Source organism: Rhipicephalus sanguineus, chromosome 2 (assembly GCF_013339695.2).
Source record: "Rhipicephalus sanguineus isolate Rsan-2018 chromosome 2, BIME_Rsan_1.4, whole genome shotgun sequence".
Taxonomy (NCBI): Eukaryota; Metazoa; Arthropoda; class Arachnida; order Ixodida; family Ixodidae; genus Rhipicephalus; species Rhipicephalus sanguineus.
Window position 1 is genome coordinate 122,400,441 of NC_051177.1, and position 12,905 is coordinate 122,413,345.

General features: G+C 46.6%; 1 protein-coding gene across 3 annotated transcripts in view; it reads left to right on the plus strand.

The window, feature by feature from the left end:
* Window positions 1-12,905, plus strand: part of LOC119383610 (uncharacterized) — a 279,696-nt gene that overhangs the window by 193,520 nt on the left and 73,271 nt on the right. The window contains exon 1 of one of the 3 annotated variants that reach the window (XM_037651863.2): window positions 1,018-1,797. The exons of the other annotated variants lie outside the window; for them this stretch is intronic. The gene's annotated coding sequence lies outside the window, so the exon portion shown is untranslated. Of the gene's footprint in view, window positions 1-1,017; window positions 1,798-12,905 lie in introns of those variants that run through there. 3 annotated transcript variants of the gene reach the window in all.

Here is a 12,905-nt window from a genome sequence, read left to right on the forward strand (position 1 = left end):
GATTGCACGGAAAGGAAGAAGAAGAGGGTGGCGCGAACGTAGTCAATCTCTCAGAAGAGAGGGAGGGCGGAAAGAAGAGTGAACGGTGAATATAACTAGGGGGAGCAGAAGAAGAAGGGACCACTGGCTTCCTTCTCGAATCGCCTGGAATTTCCGGCTGGATGCGACGGTGCGGCCGGCCGACCGACGGGCTCGCGTCACTGTGGGAACGATCTCCTCTCAACCAAAAAGCGCGTTTGCCGTTCGCCCAAACGGGCTTCCCTCTCGCCTCGATCTCTTTCACGCCACTCTCTCTCTTATGCGCATAGCGAGAATAAGCATCGTCATCTTTATTTCTTTTTCTTACCTTTAATTTCCTCCTCACCCGCGCTCCTTTCACTGCCACCCCTGTACCACCACCACCGCCAACAACCCACCTCGGACCTTCTCCTTCGTCACTCTCCTGTCGCACCTACAAACACTATATACTGCACATTACGCCCTGCCGTAGGGCGAAACTCTCTCGCCTCTTCCTCCTCACCGAGTCTCATTTGTCTTCTTTGTTTTATCGTTCCCTCTCTAGCTGGTTTACGTTCACGTCCCCCCTTCTTCGTGACGGTTTCTCCCGCGCATCATTCAAGAAGAGGACCTCGGAGGCGACGTCTTCTTCCGACGCCGGTCGCCCCCATACCTCTTCAAAGAACCAACGGACGTTGTCGCACACTCCCTTTTCCGTCCTGCACTAATAACTTCTCGCGCGAGAGCGCGCGCACCTTCAAACCGCAAACGAGCGCCGGTCTTCGAAGAGCGAGTCAGCGCGAAGTCCTCACCGCCTAGCCGGTAGCTACGACTGCGATCGCTTCGCGAAAAGGAACCCGGATCGAACAGGGACGACGGCCGTCCACTAGTCAGGCAACGAGAAGCGGCAGACAGGCCCTGCCAGCCAGCCAGCCAGCCTCCCCGAAGTCGCTCTCCCCCGTTCGTTCTTTCCTGGCGGCGAGAGTTGCTCTACCGCTGCTTGCCACCGCCGCCGCCGCCGCAGAGCAGAATCGTCCGAGGTTGTACTACGCGCAGCCGCCACCGCGAGTTGCCGCGACTACTTCTTCGCCGTGGTGGTGCTTGGTGCCGGTCGACGTCGTCGACGCTGCGGGGAGATCGGGACCGGATACCGCCGTGCCGCCGCGGGCAACGCTGCGCCGAAGCTCCACCAGCTACAACGTCGTCCCCGGTTAGTCGTGTGTCCCCGACTAGTCTTTGGCTAGCGGAAGAGCCGAAGGAAGTGTCTTCAGTGTGCGTGCGTGAAGCCGTGCTTTTTTTCTTCAACACCGTGGTGGATACGCAGACGACTGTCCGAACGAGGTCCCGGTGTCTTGAGAAACAGCTGCCGCAGTTTCAGTTTCTTCACTCTCAGCTCGGCCTCCGAGTCCAGAAGAGGCCCCTATCTTGTGCTTGACCACCCCGGCCAGCCTTCGCTGTATCTCTGATTGTCTCGATCGAGATTTCTTGCTTCTTTGCGGAATACGCCCCCATTTTTTTTTTCTCTTTGCCTGTTTTGAGAGTTCCTCGCCTCGTCCCCGGTTCGTCTGCTCAGCGCCGCACACCTGGTTGAGAACAGCGCTCCGTCGGCCCCCGCTTTGTGTGTGTTTGTGAGTGTGCGTGTTGTGCCCCCGTGCTTGTGCGCCGTGTGAAGAAAAAGAAAAAAGAAAGGCAAGCCATCGTTCTCTGCACCGGGCACCCCTCCTCCTGTTCCCGTGGTCGCTCTATCGCGGGGGGTCAAGACGGCGGCCCCTGCTCGCATTGTCATCGTGAGAGCGTCAGGTGCGTTTTTTTGTTGTTGTTGTTTTGCCAGGCCTTGTTCATCGCTTTCTTATACATATCCTGCGGTTATACATTCCTCTCCTCTGTGCACGTCTCGGTGACCCGGCTGTCCGAAACTTCCATTGAAGTCCCGTCTCTCGCATTTTTGCACGAATTCAATGCATAATTCTACCTGTAGATTACTTGATTTTCATGGGTAACTTTCCCCTGAATGCACATGTTGAATGCGCGTCGCGTCGGGCAACCGGCTTTGATGCGCCCGAGGCCCATCTGTCCGACCGAGAACAGAAAAACCTTTGCGTGCTTTTTCCTCTCCCTTTCATAAAAGTGCGCGCACGTTGTCTGGGCAATGTTCCCGGCATGCCTTAGCGCGGAATATGACCACATTGTACGTAGTTATTTTGCTGGGTAAAGAGATACAGTTAAATATTTACACGGAGGGGAAGGTAGGCTTCTGCATACTAGCAATTTAGATTCCGCGCGTAAACAAGCTAGAACGTGCAAAAATTGCTGTTAGTGAACACGAGAGGGCGATTTAACTTTTCTGTATCTAACATTGATTTGTTGGTAGCGTATTTAACCACCACATTTTCTATAGGTGGACAAGGAGAATAATGGCTTCTCTTGTCGTTTTTTTTTTCAACATGTCCTATAAAGACACTGGTTGATATTGATGGGTTCTAATCAGAGCTGTTATCGTAAAACTCAAATTCTATTATACAGGCCAACGTTTCAGCTTTGGCGAGTGTATTCAAGAAATACAGGATAGAATAGTTGTAAAGAAGCATCTGGCCGTGTAACAGGCGTCTAAACAAGCCACAGAAGAAGTTTTCCAAGTAGGATCCCCGCACGAAAAAAGAAGAGAAGCGTCTACGTGCAGGAAATGGAAAAATGATCGCGGATAACCCCCGACGGTCGCGAAGGCAGCTGAATCAACCGCGCCGGGCAGGAAACGGCCTTCGATATTGCGCAGCGAAGAGACGCTTGCCCTTGGTGAAGAGACCAGGGAGATTTACAGCGCCTATACTAATGCCGGCTGAAAAAAAAAAAAAAAAGCTTATAACCGAAACAGTTAACGAGAGAACATACGATAAGCAACAGAGGAAATTACCGCTAACTATCGATAAAAAAAAACAAAGAAAACTAAGATCAGTTTCCTATGCAGACGAAAGTGTGACATTGGGCCGTGTGCACATGAAAATAAATGTTCAGCAGAATTATTCGATTGTTCGTAAAAGTGTTGATGCGAAAAAATTTCAACCAACCCTCACGCTGGACGTGCCAACAGCGAAGCCGTTTGACGAAGGAAAAAAAAAAAAAAATCACCGCCCAAGCACCAGCGATGCTGAAACGTGCGGCCCTGGCGTTTATCACTGGGTTAATCCCGACGGTTCATTAAGGTCCTTCTCAATTAATGGCCACGTCTGTCCAGAAATCTTAATTGGCGTTTGCCGCCCCTGTGTTTCTTTCTTCATTTAGTGGACCAGTGGTGACTAGTGAGGCTTGCCCGATTTCTGTGGCGCATAAGCACTAAGAGTTCTTGCGCACATTGGACGGACGAATGTTGGTTTCACCACACCTCCGTTGTAAAAAGTTTGGGAATGTGTCTCTTGCGTTTTAATGGCTGGCGTCTCTTTCGCAGTTCCTTCATAGCGCAGCGATCACGTCGCATTGTACTTCCGAATTGGTCTTCGACGTGCCTTATTTTTCATGCCTGTAGTAACTCATGCGAAGAACACGAGGAACGCGAACAAAACACCAACCAGGAACGGAAACAGTGCACTGTATAAAAACAGTGAACTACAGCTCAGCTCCAACCAATCGCATCGCGAAGAGTCCCTGGTCACGTTCGCATCGTCTTCTACATTTATATTACCTTGGCATACCCCTCACATCGGACTTAGTTTACCGGAAGTCACGGCGCTATTGTTTTGTACTTATTTTTTGCGAAGCTGCGGGAACAAATGACTTCCTTCATCGCACGGCCTTCCTTCCGCCTTTGTCTCCTTAAACGGCAATCTTTCGCATGCTATGGGATAAGAGAAGCAAGAAGTAAAAAATATTATTTAAAAAGAAAGCAAAGGCTCTGTGACCGGACAGTGTAATTGCATAATTGGTTTCACGTCGGTGTGTTTAGACTGCGAAGCGGACCGCATCGAGGGTCAACTTTCCACGTGAAACGTCATGTGAACCAAGTGAACTCTTCTATCGCAACGAAACATTAAACTGCTGTCTGTGTAGTAGCAGTAGTAGTAGTAGTAGTAGTAGTAGTAGTAGTAGTAGTAGTAGTAGTAGTAGTAGTAGTAGTAGTAGTAGTAGTAGTAGTAGTCTATTACTACAGCACATTTAATTATTTTGTAGTCGGTCTGTAGTCGCGGTCTGTCTTGCGCGCGTGCTAATATGAGTAGCAGCAGAAATCGCCTATGATGTAATTAATGCTCTCGTTGTCAAACATTTAGATATGACCAAACGACAGCGTATTTCTCGCCGTTATGGCTGCACATTGAACGATATTTTAAAATACGTATATAGGAGAGCGGATTACGTCCAAATATAAGAAGGCAAGACAAACGCTGCATGAAATTGGCACAGAGCGGGCTAAGTAATAAGGAGAAGGCGGATTAGTTAAGTGTAATTCTTCCAGTTTACTGCCCCACACCTGGGGAGGATATGGGGGTGGGGGGATAAAGGAGAGGGAAAAAGCATGTGCGTAGACAGTTTTAAAGGAGTACTGACGTGAATCTTAGAATTTTTCGGGTTGTTGCTCTAAATGAAAGCACGGGTGTCTAGAACCCTAAAAAGAGTGTCGTGGTGCGTGGGGATGCATTGCATATATTTTTAATACCGCTTCTTTCAACCAGCAGTTTCGGTTTCGGTTTCGAGAGGGCGGCTTCATAGTGACGTGTCAAGTCTGCCCGTGACGTCACGGGCAGACTGCAACCCACGAAATATGCACCTGCTGTCCTTTGCTGTCAGTCGAACGGGGTTCATGATGAGTGAACTGTCGTCCAGTGCCTCCGACAGCGATTTCTGTGATTTAGGCTGCATGCAGAACCCAGACTTCGCAAACCAAGTGAGCTGACTTGAAACGTCATAGGGCTCTCCATGCGGTGAAGCTGCCTTGCAGATGCTGGGAGATGAACACTTTAAAATCAAACTTAAATATTTATACGTGTTTCCCGGATGCGGTGTGGGGAGAGCGTTAACACTACATGCTAAGGAAACCAAAAACGTCCGTTTTGCTGCACTTCAAAATCGTGTCAGTACTCCTTTAAAAAAATGCGTGGCGTATTTACAATTGTGCGCTTAGGTAAGTCGCCGTCATGTGCGGAAGAATAGCTCGTATGGTTTTCTGGGCTGATGAGCTCCGAAGTCAGGCTCCCAATATCTTCTGCATAAAATGCCAATCATCAAGTCAAACTAGACTAACTGGTGATACCTATGGACACCAAAAGAAGGTTGCAGGAGGTCATCGATAGTCCCTTCACAGTTGCGTTCAGCACCGCACGGGCTAATCGACCATATTATAGTGCGTTGTGGACGTGTGATTAAGTGTAGGTATACCTCGACCCATAGTTTCAGGCGCCGTGACGCAACGCTGACACACAAAGCTATATGTAAAGATTTCTTTACTTTCTTTGCTTTTACTGCGTGTTAGGTGCAGTACACACGGTGGGAGAGGAGCACAATGGGGACGAGTAGCATTAAAGGCACGATGTCGAATGGTATGAAAATATGAGGGGTTTAATGGTGATCAACGGTGTGACGTACAAATAGATGGCACCAACAAAAACGTCTAAAATAGTGCGTGTACAATGCGAACTATGTGCAACAGAATAAAAAACAACAACAAAGCAGTAAGCAAGAATAAGGTACACTCTAAGAAAGAAAAACAACGAGAGTCCTTTGAGTTTCCTTTTTTTTTTTTTGGGGGGGGGGGGAGGGGGTGGAGTCCTGACATACTTAACTGACACGTGACTTTTTAAAGAGACATCCTGACTAACTTAACTCTTTTTAAAGAGACACGTGAACTCTCTTTGGAGATCATTCTATCTCTTCGGAGAGTCATGCGTCCCAAAAGAGAGTCATCTCGCCGCGGTGGTCTACCGGTTATGGTGCTCGACTACTGACCCGGAGGTCGTGAGATCGAATCTCGGCCGCGGCGGCAGCATAATTCGATGGAGGCAAAATGCTAGAGGCCCGTGTGCTTAGATTTAGGCGCACGTTAACGAACCCCGGGTGGTCGAAATTGCCGGAGCCCTCTTCTATGGCGCCCCTCTTAATCATATCGCGATTTTGGGACGTAACACCCTAACGTTTTTCATCAATCAACCGAAACATAGTTAATGGGTCTCTTTAAAGAGAGTCATACACGTGGCAGGATCGGTACTCACCGAAAAGATTATCACATACTCTTCTTTGTTTTTTCTTAGAGTGCAGAATCTGTAATATCAAAAATGCTATAGGGACATCCGCACGAGATAAAACGCGTGAGCAGGGAAAGCCAAGCAGCCATGCCGCCATAGACGAAAGTAGACGGTGCTAGCTAAGACTGCATTCATTATAGTTCAGTTTGACTAATGTGTGACCTCGGCGCCTGAGAAATGCGGCAACGGCGGAAACGGCGAGCGGTCGACGACGTCGGGCCGTAACGCTGTACTGGGTCGTGCGCGGGGCGTTACGCCGGAACGGTGTCTCCCGTGACGTAATAACCGGGAAAACGCAACACCGGGGAACGCATCGAGTGAGACTTTCGGCAGTGGTAGCAACGAAAAAGAAAAATTGGGAGGAATCGCGTTAGACTTCGGGTCATCGCGACACGTTCCAGATGTTCTTTTTCTTCCTTCATATTTTTTTTTCAGGAAAGCGGTGGCAGAGTTTTCTAATTATACACTGTCATAATTTATTGGCCCAGAGCTCTACATTTCTTGATTTTTATAATAAGGACATCCCCTTATTGGGTCTCACCAGGATAACGACAGCTGTTAGGCAGCAACTACTCGATTTCAACGCATTGCTCTTCTCTCTCCACTATTGTGAGTATTTACGAGAATTTCCGTTTATGTGAAATCTAGTATCTTAAAAACGATATCAACACAACACAATTATGTTTAAGACCTATAATGCCTACGTAGTTATTTCTTTAAATAGCGTTTATTGCCACATGCGCCTCACTCAAAGAAAGAAAGAAAGAAAGAAAGAAAGAAGAAAGAAAGAAAGAAGAAAGAAAGAAAGAAAGAAAGAAAGAAAGAAAGAAAGAAAGGAAGAAAGAAAGAAAGAATTATGTTAATGTCCTACGAGTCAGTGAAAACTATCTCGAGCATGCCGTAAAACTGGTTATGAATTATGACGGTAACGTAGTTAGATATGCTCATCGTTCTGAGAAACCACAGCAACGCAAAATTTTCCCGCTAACGGCTCAATGTCTCCGACTGCACGAACGACACCATAACGCTAGGCCCATCCACCTAACTAAAGCTATGACAGACGTCCGCAGAGTCGATTAAGTTGTATATGGTGTTAACCGCGTGAACAGTATCCATGATTACTATGGCTGTTAAAACTGTTAACGTACCAAAGCGATCGGCTGGCATACTGTTAACCAGCTATAGATAGTAGCATATAACGTTAGAATACAGCCAAGGTCTATCGGAATAACACATTATGCCACTTCATTTATCCGTACCCGCTAAGTGGTCAACGTGAATGGATTTGTATGGCCCCACTGGTCTCCGCGGACACCGCTGCCCGTATTTATTTCTTATTTATTTTTTTTTTCAAACCGTAGCAAGCAGTGAGAGAAAAAGAACACTTTAAAGATAAGGCGTACTCGCGTAACGCACACCTGCCGCCCGTGGGCGCACACAACAGTCGGCGGCGCACAGCCGTGTCTACTGAATATGCAAATGAAACACGCGTAAGCTCCAAACGCGGACACGAGACGCTTTTTGTCCCGAGTCAGGTTTCGCACTTTACACGGGCAAGTGAAGTGAACCGTTGTAAAAAGAAAAAAGAAAACGAAAAGGCGCAGCGGCGCGGACGCTACACAGGAGATGCAGTGCGTTTTACGCATACGCACATACGTCGACTGCTGGGAGCGAACGACCGCTGTTTACGTTGGTGGTTAACTTCTTGCGTGAAGCGTGTGTGCTTCATTATTCATGCTTGTGGGACGTGACCGAGTGTCGCGAACTTAAACAGCGTGGGGGAGTTCGCTGCGTTGCTTTGTTTTTGTTTTGTTCTTGTGTCGGGGGGAGGGGGAGGGGGGGGGGGAGGGAAGGTGCGCCTTGCAACGTGCTTCTGTAGGCGCATGGAACGAAGCTACGCTTTCACATTGGTCATTCAGCAATTGGCCGCGAGATCGAGCGGAGTCGCCGCCTGGCGGCTTCTGGCTGAACCGCGCCTAGTGTGGATTGCTCCATGCGTCGTCTGCTAGCCACGTTCTGTTTGCATGTGCGCGTACGTCATGAAGGTCCTCAAAAGGCGGTTTGTTCCGTTGCGTTAGTGCAACTTTAACCGCTCGTACGCATGCCTAACACGATGTAAAGAAGCATTTGTCCTTGATCGGCTGTATATGTACTGTAATAAGATCAGTGAGTGCACTTCTCGAGAGTGTCGTGTGTGGTCGTCGTACTCTCCGTTCACGAGAGTCATATCAGCATAGGTGCCGCTCTGTGGTCCAAGCGCATTGCAAAGTGCACTTGGCGTTGTTCTAAAGATGAGAAGTATTAAATCTCATGTGAATGTAGCCTTTTAGCGGCTCGGTGGTGTATAACTTCGGGACTGTCGTTTATAGGTTACGCGACGAGCTTTAGTTTTGTACGGTCCTGGTCCCACTACAGAGAAATATTTCTGTCAACTCACGTCTGACACTTCGATACTTAAATTGTCCCCTAAAAAGAACAGAAAATGGAATGACACGGAAATCGCAAAACTGAGTTGCCTTGCGCAATTATAACTTGTCGCGAAATTCATGCAAAGACACCCGTGTACTTAGATTAAGGTACGAGTTAAAGAGTCCTGATGGTCAAAATTATTCCAAACGGCGTAATTTACATTTATGTCGTAGTAATTTCACGCGAATGCCACATCTTTTTTTCTTTACATTATCTTATTGAGCGTTCGTGTTGCGTTGTTATAGCAGATTGACGGAAGGCAGCTGCCGGGCCTTTGTTCCGTTATTGTCGTGCAAGTAATCAATCGAAGAAAGTTCCGTGCTGTACAGTTACCTTTGTGTACTGTTAATAGAATAAAAACAAGCGTGTGCGTGTTAAACGTCTCCGTAGCGCTAAAGCGCTGTCAGCTACGTAGCTTTCCTCAGTAAACCTATCAACTGCCCTAAATTTCATGGAGAACTGAATAAGAAATGCGGATGAATATTTGAGCACGCAGTCCACAAAGCGCTACTTGAAATCATCGTGCAGTAATATATACGGGCTTTCTTTTTGTTGAGGGGCGTCCAAACGAACAAGAAGTAAATAGTTAATTCAGTCGCGCTATACAACAGTGCGTAGTAGGTTGAACACAAGCTAAACATGTACAAATAAAACAAGAAAACGTCATCCATTGCGAAAACGCCGACTGTTGCCGAAGGCGAGCAACCCGCTCGTTGGCAGAATGCGCTTCTCTCACAAGTAATAGTAACGTTCGGCGCGCTTCGTGCATTATTAATTCGGAAGTGAAGATCGCACATATTACCTGAAAGCTGCAGTCAACGAATTTTGTTTGCCGGAAATCGGGTCCAATCGCTCACAACGAAGCGCTGTTGTGTGCGTTTGTATACGCGCCGACAACCGCCTATCCACACTATCGTGGCGACGGTGCTGCCATCTGTAGCCCGATCTCGCGGCGAATACCAAAGCGTTCAGCAGACGAACCAATGCGAATAGAGGGGGAATGGAGAGAGGGTAAGAAAGAGAGAGAGAGAGAGAGAGAGAGAAGAGACGGAGCTTTGTACGCTGCATATGCTGTTCTCACAGATTCAAAGGCGACGTCAATTTTTTTCGGTATATATAACGACTTCTGTAAGCAACTGCCAAAGACGACCGCGTTATGTCGCTGTGAATCTTGTCGCTAAATATAATGTTGGCTCTGATGTAAGTATTCTCGTCAATATTGCGCCGATATGACATGAAGTGAATACGCTGGAAACAACATCACGTGCATTACATAGCCCTAAATGTCCGCGTTTCAATCCGTGAACACTACGTGTATTTGCTCGACGTCCGTCTTATGAAACCAAAATGAAATAGGCGGGGTTCGACTAAAAGTGAGTGAATATTTCTTGAATAAAGCGTGTTCTAGAATACTACTTAGATTCATTTCTCGCGTAACATGGTTTAACCTCCTTGCCCCTTTTCCTTTCTTCCTCTCCGTACAACTTCCTTACTATAACGAGCGGATTCTAGGATCGTCTATCATTACAATCTGTAATGTCTACTTGAAGACTCTTAGCTAACAATGATAACCAGTAAACTATATGGTTGATTCCTCTAAGATAGTCTACGCTAATAACAGTGCCAGACGCTGCGAATGGTAGCCTAGACAGTGGAAATAGAGCGATTGCGGCGAATAACCGCGCTGAATGATAACATAAAAATGTCTCACGAAGCACAGCAGCGGAAACTGGACATCTCTGTACGAGTGTTGTTTGTTCTCTATTCTTAGTCTAATCTAGTGATGATTTTAATGATAAGTACGTCACGCGATGATTTCGTCCTCCTTAGACAGAATAATGGTGAAAAGCAAAAGCTTAACGAATGCTGAGGAAGGCGGGCGCGTTGGAAAAAGCTTGTTTCGAGCCTGTTCTCAGTCGCTGCTCTGAAAGCTGCTCTAATGGAAATGCATTGCTCACAAATTGTTCATTGATGCTACGTTGTTGTTTCTAAAGACAAGAAAAAAAAAATCGAAGCGCAAGAAAATATACAAGGACAAGTACGCAACGCGCAGGACAGGCGCTGTACTATGCGCTGCGTACTTGTCCTTGCTTGTTGTTTTTTTTTTTGCTCTATTATTTTCTTGTTTTTCGTTATAAGCAAACTCGCCCGCCAAACGTTTCGTTATTTCCAGAGAGGCGTCCTGCATTGAACATGTTTTTTTTATATTTTCTTTCATGCCACGTTTCGACGCTCTTTAACATATTACAACGTTGTATACTTTAAAAAATACACCGCCATGTTGCAAAGCTACCGCTCAACGACTTTCAATCAATACTCGTACTTATTTGTTTATTTTCGTTGTTGGTTCAGATATAGAGGGTTTCACTGTTTACTAACACAGGCCCTGGACCGCTTCCGGTTTCCTGCGCTGGCGTAGGCTAGCATGATTGGCGGGGAACAAAAGCCTTGGCGAGTACCCCGTAGAGTTTCAACACTTGTCTCCCTGTGTCTAGCAAAATATTTGAATTAAATATTCTTCTAAGCTACAAAGAGTTATTCCTTAACTATAAGCGCCTTTCTTTTATGTGAAAGTGGAAAAAGAGTATTCCCTTACTCTGACAAAACTTAAAACAACGCTTTACGCTTCGGTGTTGCAGAATAACAAATGAGGTGACCGGAAGTTTCTTGGGGTACACCACGTGCTCCTGCCATCGCAATCTTGAAACCAGTCATGGGCACGTTACCAGTAAAAAGTAACAGTGTTACAGTTACAGTTACCTAAGCCAAAAAAGTAACTCTGTTACAGTTACAGTTACAGAGTTTCCGAAAGTAACTTGTTACAGTTACAGTTACTGTGCAAAAGTAACGTCGTTACTTTTCCGTTACTGTATAAAATAATAGATCACAAATCAAATTATAGAATTTATTTAATAAGGGTTGCACGTCGTAAAACCCTAGACGAAGGAAACATAAAAGGGGGCCCAACACCAGCAATCACTTTGAACGCCTCTTACTTGAAGTGGAAAACGTGGTTGATGTACTGGAACGACGGCAGTATATCCTAAGACGTTTATTAACTATACCCAGAAGCGCATGCGAAGAGCAGCGGGGAGTGCATCACGAGTGGTTACGACGTCCATTGTGTCTGCTCCATATGTTTAAGGTGTGTCAGACTCTGTTCGGAGAGCTTCCGGTCCGCTGGGCATACAAACCGCTCTTAAGTCCCGTTATTATACCTTGGAACATGACAACGTGTGTTCACGAAATCCTAAGACTGCACACCTGCGGATGATCATGGCGGTATCTAAAAGTGCGATGCGGGGATTGGCGAAACGGGCAGGAAATGATCAACGAGGCCTAAAGAACTCAAGTGGAATGTCGCTAAAGCAACCCATGCAACGCGTTCTAAGACAGAGCTTGTTGAGCACTGCTGGATGACAGGTCATAGCTTTGACCTAAACAATACGACGACGCCGGTTTGTGAGCGAGGGGGGGGGGGGAGCAACTCCTGGAATCGTGGTTCATTCGCCGCGGCTTGCAAAAACAGCCGCGGCCCCCCACTGGATATTTACAAGGACATGTGTGACTAGTGGACTGGTTGACCTCGGCTTATTTTTTTTTCTTTTTTAGGATGCCACCTGCATTAGGGGTGAAACGTCTGTCATTTTGTTAATAATTGTTGCATTAAGTCACAGTAAACATTTTACAACCAGTTACAATGAAGTTTTAAAATATCGCTTCGCTAGTTCACGGAATTTCTGGCCTTAGCCGTTTCGCGTTCTGCTGTTTTCTAGCCACCTGTCAAACACGATTAGTTCGGAGCCTCAGGCGAGGGAGACTATAAACATGGCATCCTAATGCTCCTCCACCTGTACACCAAGAACATAGCTAGATGCTCAAGTGACGAAAAGGATATATTTGCTGAAAAAAAAAACGGACGCGAACTTAGGCTGTTCAGTTGAACCACGATTGCTTTACATGTCGCGTTAATGACAGACCTCCAACCTCGGTCTTCTGCAGGGAAGATAATACGCTTAGTAACCTCCTCTCCTAAACTGCGAGGGGTGCCCTATTCTGGAAAGTTGAGGGGTGGGGAGGATATAAGGTAAAGAAGAAAGTTCGAAAAAGTGTTGCTGTTGGATAATTTTTCATAAAGACAGAAGTAACTGTAACGGTATTTTCCGTTACAGTTACTGCGAAAAAAGTAACAGTGTTACAGTTACAAGTTCC